This window comes from Balaenoptera borealis, assembly GCF_965194805.1.
Source record: "Balaenoptera borealis genome assembly, chromosome: 3".
In the NCBI taxonomy this organism is placed as follows: domain Eukaryota; kingdom Metazoa; phylum Chordata; class Mammalia; order Artiodactyla; family Balaenopteridae; genus Balaenoptera; species Balaenoptera borealis.
Genome location: NC_138866.1, coordinates 9,862,509 through 9,872,128, shown reverse-complemented (window position 1 = coordinate 9,872,128; position 9,620 = coordinate 9,862,509). Strand labels below are relative to the sequence as shown.

The 9,620-nt window shown below is 39.0% G+C and overlaps 1 protein-coding gene across 1 annotated transcript in view; it reads right to left on the bottom strand.

Moving 5' to 3' along the window:
* Nucleotides 1-777: 777 nt before the first annotated feature.
* Nucleotides 778-9,620, bottom strand: part of LOC309626874 (alpha-1-antiproteinase-like) — a 32,357-nt gene continuing 23,514 nt past the window's right edge. The window contains 1 exon segment of the mRNA XM_082388215.1: nt 778-5,577. The gene's annotated coding sequence lies outside the window, so the exon portion shown is untranslated.

Here is a 9,620-nt window from a genome sequence, read left to right as displayed (position 1 = left end):
TTCACAATGACTCTGTAAAGTGGATACTATTATTATTATCACTCTTCTCTAGATGAGGAAACTGAGGCACATGACGCTTAAGTGAGCTGCTCTCGAGATTCGAATCCAAGACCATTTAACTCTGAAATCTAGCACCTTCACTTCCCTCTTCCCCACATTTTTATTCATCAGTTCCCTTTTGATTGCAGGTGACAGACGAAATTCAAACAGCTTTAAAGCAAAAAAGAACATTTATTGGATCTCCTGAAGGAGAGTTCTGAAGTGTGGAGGGGGGCGCTTCAGGCCTGGCTGGATCCAGAGGTCCCAAGATGGTCATCAAATCTCTGTCTCTTTAAAAAAAAAAAAAATTCTTTCTTAGTTCTGCTTTCCTGCTTTAGTCTCTCTGTGGTGGAGACAAAGGCGGCCACTGCAGCTACAGGTTATTTGGGTCTAACTGGTTATTTGATATCAGAAGGAGAGAGACTCATTTTTTTTCAGTGTTCATATCAGCCCCCCCAAAGGACATGATTGCCCATCCTTGGACTGATACAGTGTGCAGAAGAATAGGGCATTGTGAATGGCCAGCTAGGGTCCCGTGCCCTCTGCTGGATTGATAGTGCCATTACTACCTTGCAGGTATGAGGGGAGATGTTCCCATGAGGCCCACAACTGTGTCAAGAGTTTTGGGGGCACTTCAGTTTTATTAATAGTTATTGGTCTTTTCAAGTTTTTTATACCTTAAGCCAATTATAGAATTTATAACTAGGAATTTACTATTTTTCAAATCTCTGTCATATCTGTGATTATTTTTAATTTTTGTTGGTTCTATGTTTTATTTATGTATTTCCTCTCTTTTTTTTTTTTTTTCTTGATGAGTCTTGTTAGTCTATCTAGCTAATTAATCTTTTCAGAGGTCCAGATTTTAGTTTTGTTAATCTTTATTGGTTTTTTAAAATCTATATTTCATTGATTTGTGCTTTTATTTTTATTTTTTACCATCCTTTCACATTCTCTGAATTTTCCTGTTTGCTCTTTTTCTATTTTCTTGAGTTAAATGCTTAGCTTTCTTACTTTTTAACATTTCTGCTATCCACATAAATATATTTAAAGTTTTCATCTAAAAACTGACTTAACTATGTCCCACAAATATTCTCATTGTTATTTTTTTCTAAGTATTTCTTAATTTCCCTTATGGTTTCACTTTTAACCCAGGGATAGTTTAATAATATGTCATTTTGTGTATTTAGAATTTTAGGCTACTCTTCTGTTATTAACTTTTATTTATATTTCATTATGATAAAAATATCATGTATATGATATTGAACATTTGGAATTTATTGAGGTTTTTTTGCATATGGTCTCTTTTTGTAAATATTCCATATTTTCTTATGAAATATCGGGTGTTAACTGTTTGACATGCATATATATGTATATGCATAATGCTAAAGCTTATTATTTTATTCAACTCTTTCATATCTATGTGGATTCCTTATTTACTTGAGCTTTCAGCTTCTCAATAGGGAATGTTAAAATCTCCAATCACAATTGTTCATTTATTTATCTGTCAGTTGTTGGTTGATATACTTTGCAATGGTCACACTGTGACAGAGTGACTCCTGTAACTCTTTGTTCTGGCAATATTGACCCTTTGAGTTTATCTTGTTCTTTGTCCTTGGAACACACCACACAATTCTTAAAAGTCGTCAGCAAGAAGCTCCTCACAGGGTTTGGGGTGGTCCCTGAAAGACCAGCAAATCATTATCCATGACTTAATGCAGTGCCGAGGTCCTTAACTGGAGGAAACGTGCTATGAGGGACATTATTGGGACAATTGACAAAACTGGAATATGGATGGTAGGTTAGAGAAAAATATTGTACCAGTGTTAGATTTCCTGAAGTTAATAGCTTTACTAAGAAAATATATCCCAAATTCTTAGGAAATGTACATGGAAGTATTTAAGGGTAAATGGTCATGATGTATAAAATTTACTCTCAAATGATTCTTTAAAACAAATATGTACACACACACACACACATACATACATGCATATACACACATGGGGTTGCTGTGAAGGCTGGACTGTACCGTGAGCTTAGCACAGCAGAGGGCACGTGGCAAGGCCTCATTCAAGAAAAGTGTTGCTAGAATTGTTATTTTATCTCCCCCGGTCCCCATGGAGTGTGGGATTCTGTTTAGATAGTGCCTGACTAGAAGTCCTTTTCTTTAATCATCAACCTCTTAGCCCCTTAAAATAGAAAAATAATTAAAAAAAATAGAAGAACATTTTTCAGAAGCACTGTTGAGTCAGACGTCCGTGTGTTCCCAGTTCCCTGCTGGTCTGTGCCCGCCAGGCCCTAGCTAGTGGCCTCCAGGTGAGTGGGACCTGCTCCCTGCTTACCAGGAGGCCCACTTCAGTTGTTCCCTCTGGGTTAGTCACTGCTGCATCTGGGTGTCATTTGGGAAAGATGTATCTTTCAGGGTTCACCCCAAATCCAGGGAGAAGCTTCTGGCTGAAGCCCTCTTTGAACGAGCGTCTCCTCCTCTGAAATTACCCCATTACAGACGTGTTGCTCTTGGTTCCTCTTTCCCAATTCTGCCAACCACAGAAGTGGTGACTGGGAGGCTTGCTCAGGGCCTCCTAACTTTTCCAGCTGTGTGGATAAGTGCTATTTGGGATCCTGCCTCCAGGAAAACAGGGCCCTGCCTGGCGTGGGACAGGTCCCATCAAACCAGAGACCTGCAGTGATGGGACTTGCCAGGCAGGAGCCTTGGATGGCCTTTGCTGAGCCTTGGCCGGCTGTTTACCTGAGGGATCATGAATTGTGTTGGCAAAAAAGGATGCCAACCTGTACTTGTGTCCAGCATGGAGGTGGCGTGGGTAGGTTGGGTTAAATCTTGGGGTTCAGAGGCTGGACTTGAGGCGATCCTCGCTGGTCCTAGGGCCTGTCTCTGTTGTAGATCAAGGGAACTGCGCGGCTCCGTCTCCTGCAGCCCTGCAGGCCCTCATCACTGGGGCCACCTGTCCCCCCCATAGGCTTAGCCTTCAGACAATTCCTGGACCAAGCAGGACTCTAACCCCCACCCCCACCCCCGGGCCGTCCTCCTCCTGGACAGGCAGGAACACAGCCCAGAGGCACCATTACTTTGCTGATAAGGTTCTGCATTGGCTGCTCACCCCTTTTATCTCCTTTCTCACTTCCCTGCCACTTCCTGCTCTGCTCTGGTATCACAGCCCTATGTAAAGCACTGGGCATGGGGTCTGGCTCCTGGTGAGGGTAGTAGCTGCTATTTATTGCGCCGTCGCTGGGTACCAACTCTGCTGTTTCATGGATATTTATCGATTTGATTCTCACAAGAACCCAACCAGGCAGGTATTATTATCATCTCGGATAGGATAGCTGTCAAGAGCGTGGAATCTGCGTTTGATTCTAGACCTTAGGAGTGTGACACCAGGCAAATTACTAAGCTCTCTATGCCTCAGCTGAGAAATGGAGATTCTAGTATCTAGAATCTCTCTAGGTTGTTGTGAAGATTGCATATGTCGAAAGAGCATAGAACAGTGCCTGCTATATTCTAAGTGCTGTATGAATGCTAATGATTACACGCATACCTCGTTTTATCGTGCTTTGCTTTATTGCACTTCGCAGGTATTGTGATTTTTACAAATTGAAGTTTTGTGCTTCCTGGAAGTCTCATCAGCGCCATTTTCCCAACAGCATTTGCTCACTTCATGTCTCTGTGTCACATTTTGGTAATTCTGGCAATATTTCAAATTTTTCATTATTATTATATTTGTTATGGTGATTTGTGATCAGTGATCTTTGATATTACTATTGCAAAAAGATTTTGACTTGCTGAAGGCTCAGATGACGGTTAGTATTTTTTAGCAATAAAGTATTTTTTAAATTAAGGTATGTACATTGTTCTTTTAGATGTAATGCTATTGCACACTTAATAGACTACAGTATAGTGTAAACATAGATTTTATATGCCCTGGAAAACCAAAAAAATTTGTGTGACTGGCTTTATTGCAATATTTGCCTTATTGCAGTGGTCCAGAACCGAACCCGCAATATCTCCGCTATATGCCTGTATTGCTATTTTCATTTGGCAGACTGGGAAACGGTGGCAGAGAGAGGTTAGAATGTTACTGAGTCCAAGCTCATACTGCTTGCCATACCACAGGCCAATGAATGGACAGACAAGATGCTGGGGCAAGGAACAGAGACTTTATTTGGAAAGCCAGCAGACTGAGAAGATGGTCCCAAAGAACCATCTTCCTAGAGTCCATTCAGGCTTCTTTCTTACTAAAAGGGGAGGGTGTGACTTCTTACTGCAAACTTCTTGGTCCTGGTTGGACTCCCTGAGGGGATGTGATAATCCTTTGTTTTTGCTGCTGTCCATGTAGGTCTAGTCATCATGTTCCTGTAAACCTCCAACAAGACAAATGTTATTTTCTGTAAAAGTGTTACACCTTTAAAGGTCAAGCCTGGGAGGCAGAGCCTTGAGCATAGGCTATCATGTACATTTCAGGCTATAAGCAACATTCTTTTACAAAAGGTGCAAAGCCAGCATGACTAAGCACAGGCAACAGAGCACAAAGTTTAGAGCTAAAGGAATAGCTCCAGTATGGAGTCAGGTTTGTTCTCTGTTGCAAGAAGACTTACCTAAAGTTACATTACTAAGGAGAGGAATCAGAATGGCAACCCAAGTACCTTAGCTAAAGCCCTTATCAGAGTTCCACTGCCTCCGTCTTCCCTCATTCCTTCCCTGCCTCATCTCACATCAAAGCAGAAGTTATGGGTCCTCTTGTCTTAACACTGAGCAATTCCACAGGGCAGTTCTGGGTCCCAGGGGGCCAATGGGGGTGATGGTGATACGGATGCCCCTGTTGGTCCAGGTGTGGCCTATGGATTCACAAGTGGGCGGTAGCCTGAAAAAGTTTTAGAAACATGGGGTAGGACAGGCATGTTGTGAAGGTACCCTCAGGAGAAGCTTGTAGGGGCCGGGGCTGAGTCCCAGCTCTGCCTCTTGCTCTGTCACCAACTTGTCCTGTGACCTTGGACAAGTCGCTGGACTTCGCTGAGGCTCAGCTTCCTAACTTCCTGCCTTCCCTGAGGGCAGAGGAGGCAGGAGATTAGAAATAAAACACTGCGAGAGAAACTGTCACAGGCTTTGCGTCTGTCAGACCTGTCTCCAGTATCTCTCCAGCTGATTGCTGACTGTGTGATTTAGGCAAATCCCTTACTCTCTGCAAACCTCAGTTTTTTGGTTCATTAAGTGAGGAGAAAGGATCGTGCACACCTAAGAACATTACTGTGGTGATGAGTGGTGGTCAGTAGTCGGTGAGTTTCTTTTGTCAATGAAAAATTAGTTAATAGTCAATCCTAGAAAGAAATTGAAAATTTTATTTGAGCCAACCTGAGGATTATAAGTCAGGAGACAGTCTTTCAGAAATCTCTGAGGACTGTTCCACCTCAGAGGTCAAGGCACAGTTATATAAGTTTTTTTTTTAATTGGAGCATAATTGCTTTACAATGTTGTGTTAGTTTCTGCTGTAGAACAAAGTGAATCAGCTATACATATACATATATCCCCTCCCTCTTGAGCTTCCCTCACAGCCCCCCACCCCTCTAGGTCATCACAGAGCACCGAGCTGAGATCCCTGTGCTATACAGCAGGGTTATACATCGAAGTGACATACTGACAGTTTACACAGTCCAAGGCAAGTAGTGCATCATCATGACTCCTTACAGGATTGAGAAAGGAATGTTATCTCCTAAGGAGTTACCTTGCTGGTGCCTGGAGGAAACTGGTTGTTGTTTTGTTTTTGCGAGTAGGGAATCCTGTGTCTTCTAAGGGGATCCAGTTAATGTGTAATGCAGATGCACAACGCACACTAAAGGGAAGGGGGGTAGTGGCTCAAATGGGCAGAGAGAAAATTTTATGTTTAAAAGTTTTCTTGTCCTGCCTTAAAATAATTTTATTTCATCACCTTTTTACTACTGCTCTTGCCAGGTTTGCGTGTCAGTGTCATGCTGGCCTCATTTAACAAGTTGAGGAGTATAGTCTGTTATTCTAAAATGTGGAAAAGTGCATAAGCCTGACATTATTTTTTTCCTTAAATGTTCGGCAGTATGTGCCAGAGAAGTCATTTGAGCTTGGAGTTATCTTTAGGAGAAATTTTTTATTTATGGATTTAATTTCTCTCATAGAGAACTATTCAGATTTTCTACTTCTTCAAGCAGTATTTTTTTAAGAAGAAAATTTGCCCATTTAATCTAGCTTTGAAAATTTATGTATATAAAGTTTTCATAACATTCTTTTATTACCGTTTAGCATGTTCCAGATCCATAGTAATGGCCCATTTTTCATTTCTTTTTCTTTTAATTGAAGTATAGTTGATTTAAAATATTATATTAGTTTCAGGTATACAACATAGTGATCCAAACTTTTTATAGATTATACTCCATTTAAAATTACTATAAAACATTGGCTATATTCCCTGTGCTGTACAGTATATCCTTGTAGCTTATTGATTTTATACATAGTAGTTTGTACCTCTTAATCCTCTACCCCTATCTTGCCACTCTCCCCCCTTCCCTCTTGCCACTGGTAACCACTAGTTTGATTTCTTTATCTGTGAGTCTGCTTCTGTTTTCTTGTATTTATTTATTTATTTTTTTAGTGATGCCATATGGTATTTGTCTTTCTCTGTCTGACTTATTTCACTAAGCATAATACCTTCCAAGTCCATCCATGTTGCTGCAAATGGAAGAATTCCATTCTTTTTTATTGCTGAGTAATATTTATATATACATATTTATCTCTCTCTCTCTCTCTCTCTCTCTCTCTCTGTCTCTCTCTCTCTATATATATATATATATATATATATATCACATCTTCTTTATCCATTCAACTGTTGATGGACACTTAGGTTGCTTCCATATCTTGGCAATTATAAATAATGCTGCTATGAACATTGGGGTGCATGTAACTTTTCAAAATAGTGCTTTTGTTTTCCTCAACTATATACCCAGCAGTGGAATTGTTAGATCATATGGTAGTTCTACGTTTAGTTTTTTGAGGAAGCTCCATGCTGTTTTCCATATTGGCTGCATCTATTTACATTCCCACCAACAGTATACTAGGGTTCCCTTTTCTCCACATCCCTGCCAAAATTTGTTGTTTGTAGACTTTTTGATGATAGCCATTCTGACAGGTGTGAGGTGATATCTCATTGTGGTTTTGTTCTGCATTTTTCTGTTGTTAGTGATGTTGAACATCTTTTCATGTGCCTGTTGACCATCTGTAAATCTTCTTTGGAAAAATGTCTATTCAGGTCTTCAGCCCATTTTAAAATCAGGTTGTTTGCTTTTTTGATATTGATTTGTATGAGCTGTTTATATATTAATAGCTTGGATATTAACCCCTTATTGATCATATCATTTGCAAATATTTTCTCCTGGTCAGTAGCTTGTCTTTTCATTTTGTTGATGGTTTCCTTTGCTGTGCAAAAGCGTTTAAGTTTAATTAAGTTCCATCTGTTTATTTTTGCTTTTGTTTTCTTTGCCTTAGATCCAAAAAAGAAAAACTGTTACATTTTATGTCACAGAGTGTTCTGCCTATGTTTTCTTCTAAGATTATTATGGTTTCTGGTCTTACATTCAAGTCTTTAATCCACTTTGAGTTTATTTTTGTATATGGTATGAGAAAATGTTTTAATTTCATTCTTTTACATTTAGCTGTCCAGTTTTCCTAGCACCACTTACTGAGGAGATAGTCTTTACTCCATTGTATATTTTTGTCTCTTTTGTCATAGATTAATTGACTATAGGTGGGTGGATTTATTTCTAGGCTCTCTGTTTTGTTTCATTGATCTATGTGTCTGCTTTTGGGCCAGTACCATACTGTTTTGATTACTGTAGCTTTGTAGTATAGTCTGAAGCCAGGGAGTGTGATACCTCCAGCTTTTTGGTTTTTTCTCAAGATTGCTTTGGCAATTTAGGGTCCCATTTTTCTTTCTTTTTTAAAAATAAATTTATTTATTTATCTTTTTATTTTTGGCTGCGTTGGGTCTTCATTGGGTCTTTGTTGCTGCGCGTGGGTTTTCTCTAGTTGCGATGAGCGGGGGCTACTCTTTGTTGCGGTGGCTTCTCTTGTTGTGGAGCACGGGCTGTAGGCGTGCAGGCTCAGTAGTTGTGGCACACGGGCTTAGTTGCTCCGTGGCATGTGGGATCTTCCTGGACCAGGACTTGAACCTGTGTCCCCTGCATTGGCAGGTGGATTCTTAACCACTGCGCCACCAGGGAAGCCCCCAAAGTTTTTTTTTAAACAGCTTTATTGAGATATAATTTATATACCATACAACTCATGCATTCAGTGTATGATTCAATAATTTTTAGTAAATTTACAGAGTTGTACCAACATCACCACAATTCAATCTTGGAACATATTTATATTGCAAAAAAAAAAATACCATGAACCTTTTGCAGTCAATTCCTACTTTTATCATTAACCCTAGGCAACCATTGACCTGCATTATAGCTCTATTCATGTGCCTTTTATGGATAATTCATATAAGCAGTGGAATCATATAATATGTAGTCTTTTTGGTCTGCTTCTTTCACTTAACATATTATTTTTGAGGTTTATCCATGTCATAGTATGTATCAACAAATTATTCCTTTTTTTTTTTTTTGGATAGTATTCTACTGTATGGATAAGCCACATTTTGTTTATCCACTCACCAGTTGATGGACATTTGGATTATTTCCAGTTTGGGGCTATTAGTTATAGAAGCATTCATGTACAAGTCTGTTTTTGTATGATATATGTTTTCATTTCTCTTTGGTAGATTCCTGGGAGTATAATTGGTGGGTCGTATGGTAAGTTTATATTTGACTTTCTAAGAAAGTGCCAAAGTGTTTTACAAAGTGGCAGCACCACTGTGCTACCCCATCAACATCATGTGAGAATTCCAGGTTCTCCAAATCTTTGCCAACACTTGGTATTGTCTGCTTTTTTGATTATAGGCATCTTTTCTATATTAGTGAGCTATAGTTATATCTCATTGTGGCTTTAATTTGCATTTTGCTAATGACTAAAAAGGGCACATTTTCATATGCTTATTAACCATCCATACGTCTTCTAGGTGAATGTCTATTAAAGTCTTCTGTCATTTCTAAATTGGGGTAACTTGTTTTAAGAGTTAAGTTGTTATAAGTGTTCTTTATATTCTGGATACAAATCCTTTGCCAGATATATGACTTGAAATTATTTTTTTCCTATCTGTACCTTGCCTTTTTTCCAATACATTTTAAATTTTAGAACAGTTTGAGATTGACAGAAAAATTGCAAATATATTGCAGAGAAGTCCCATAAACCCTACATCCAGTTTCCTATGCTATTAACAGTTTTATTAGTATAATACATTTGTTACAATTAATAAAACAATTTGATACATTATTTTTAACTAAAGTCCATACTTTTTGCAGATTTCAATATGAGTCTTTTCTACTTTTATCCTTTTTATGTTCCAGGATCCCATCCAGGATACCACATTACATTTGGTTATCATGTCTCCTTAGGCTGCTCTTGGCTGTGACAGTTTCTCACACTTTCCTTGTTTTTCATGACC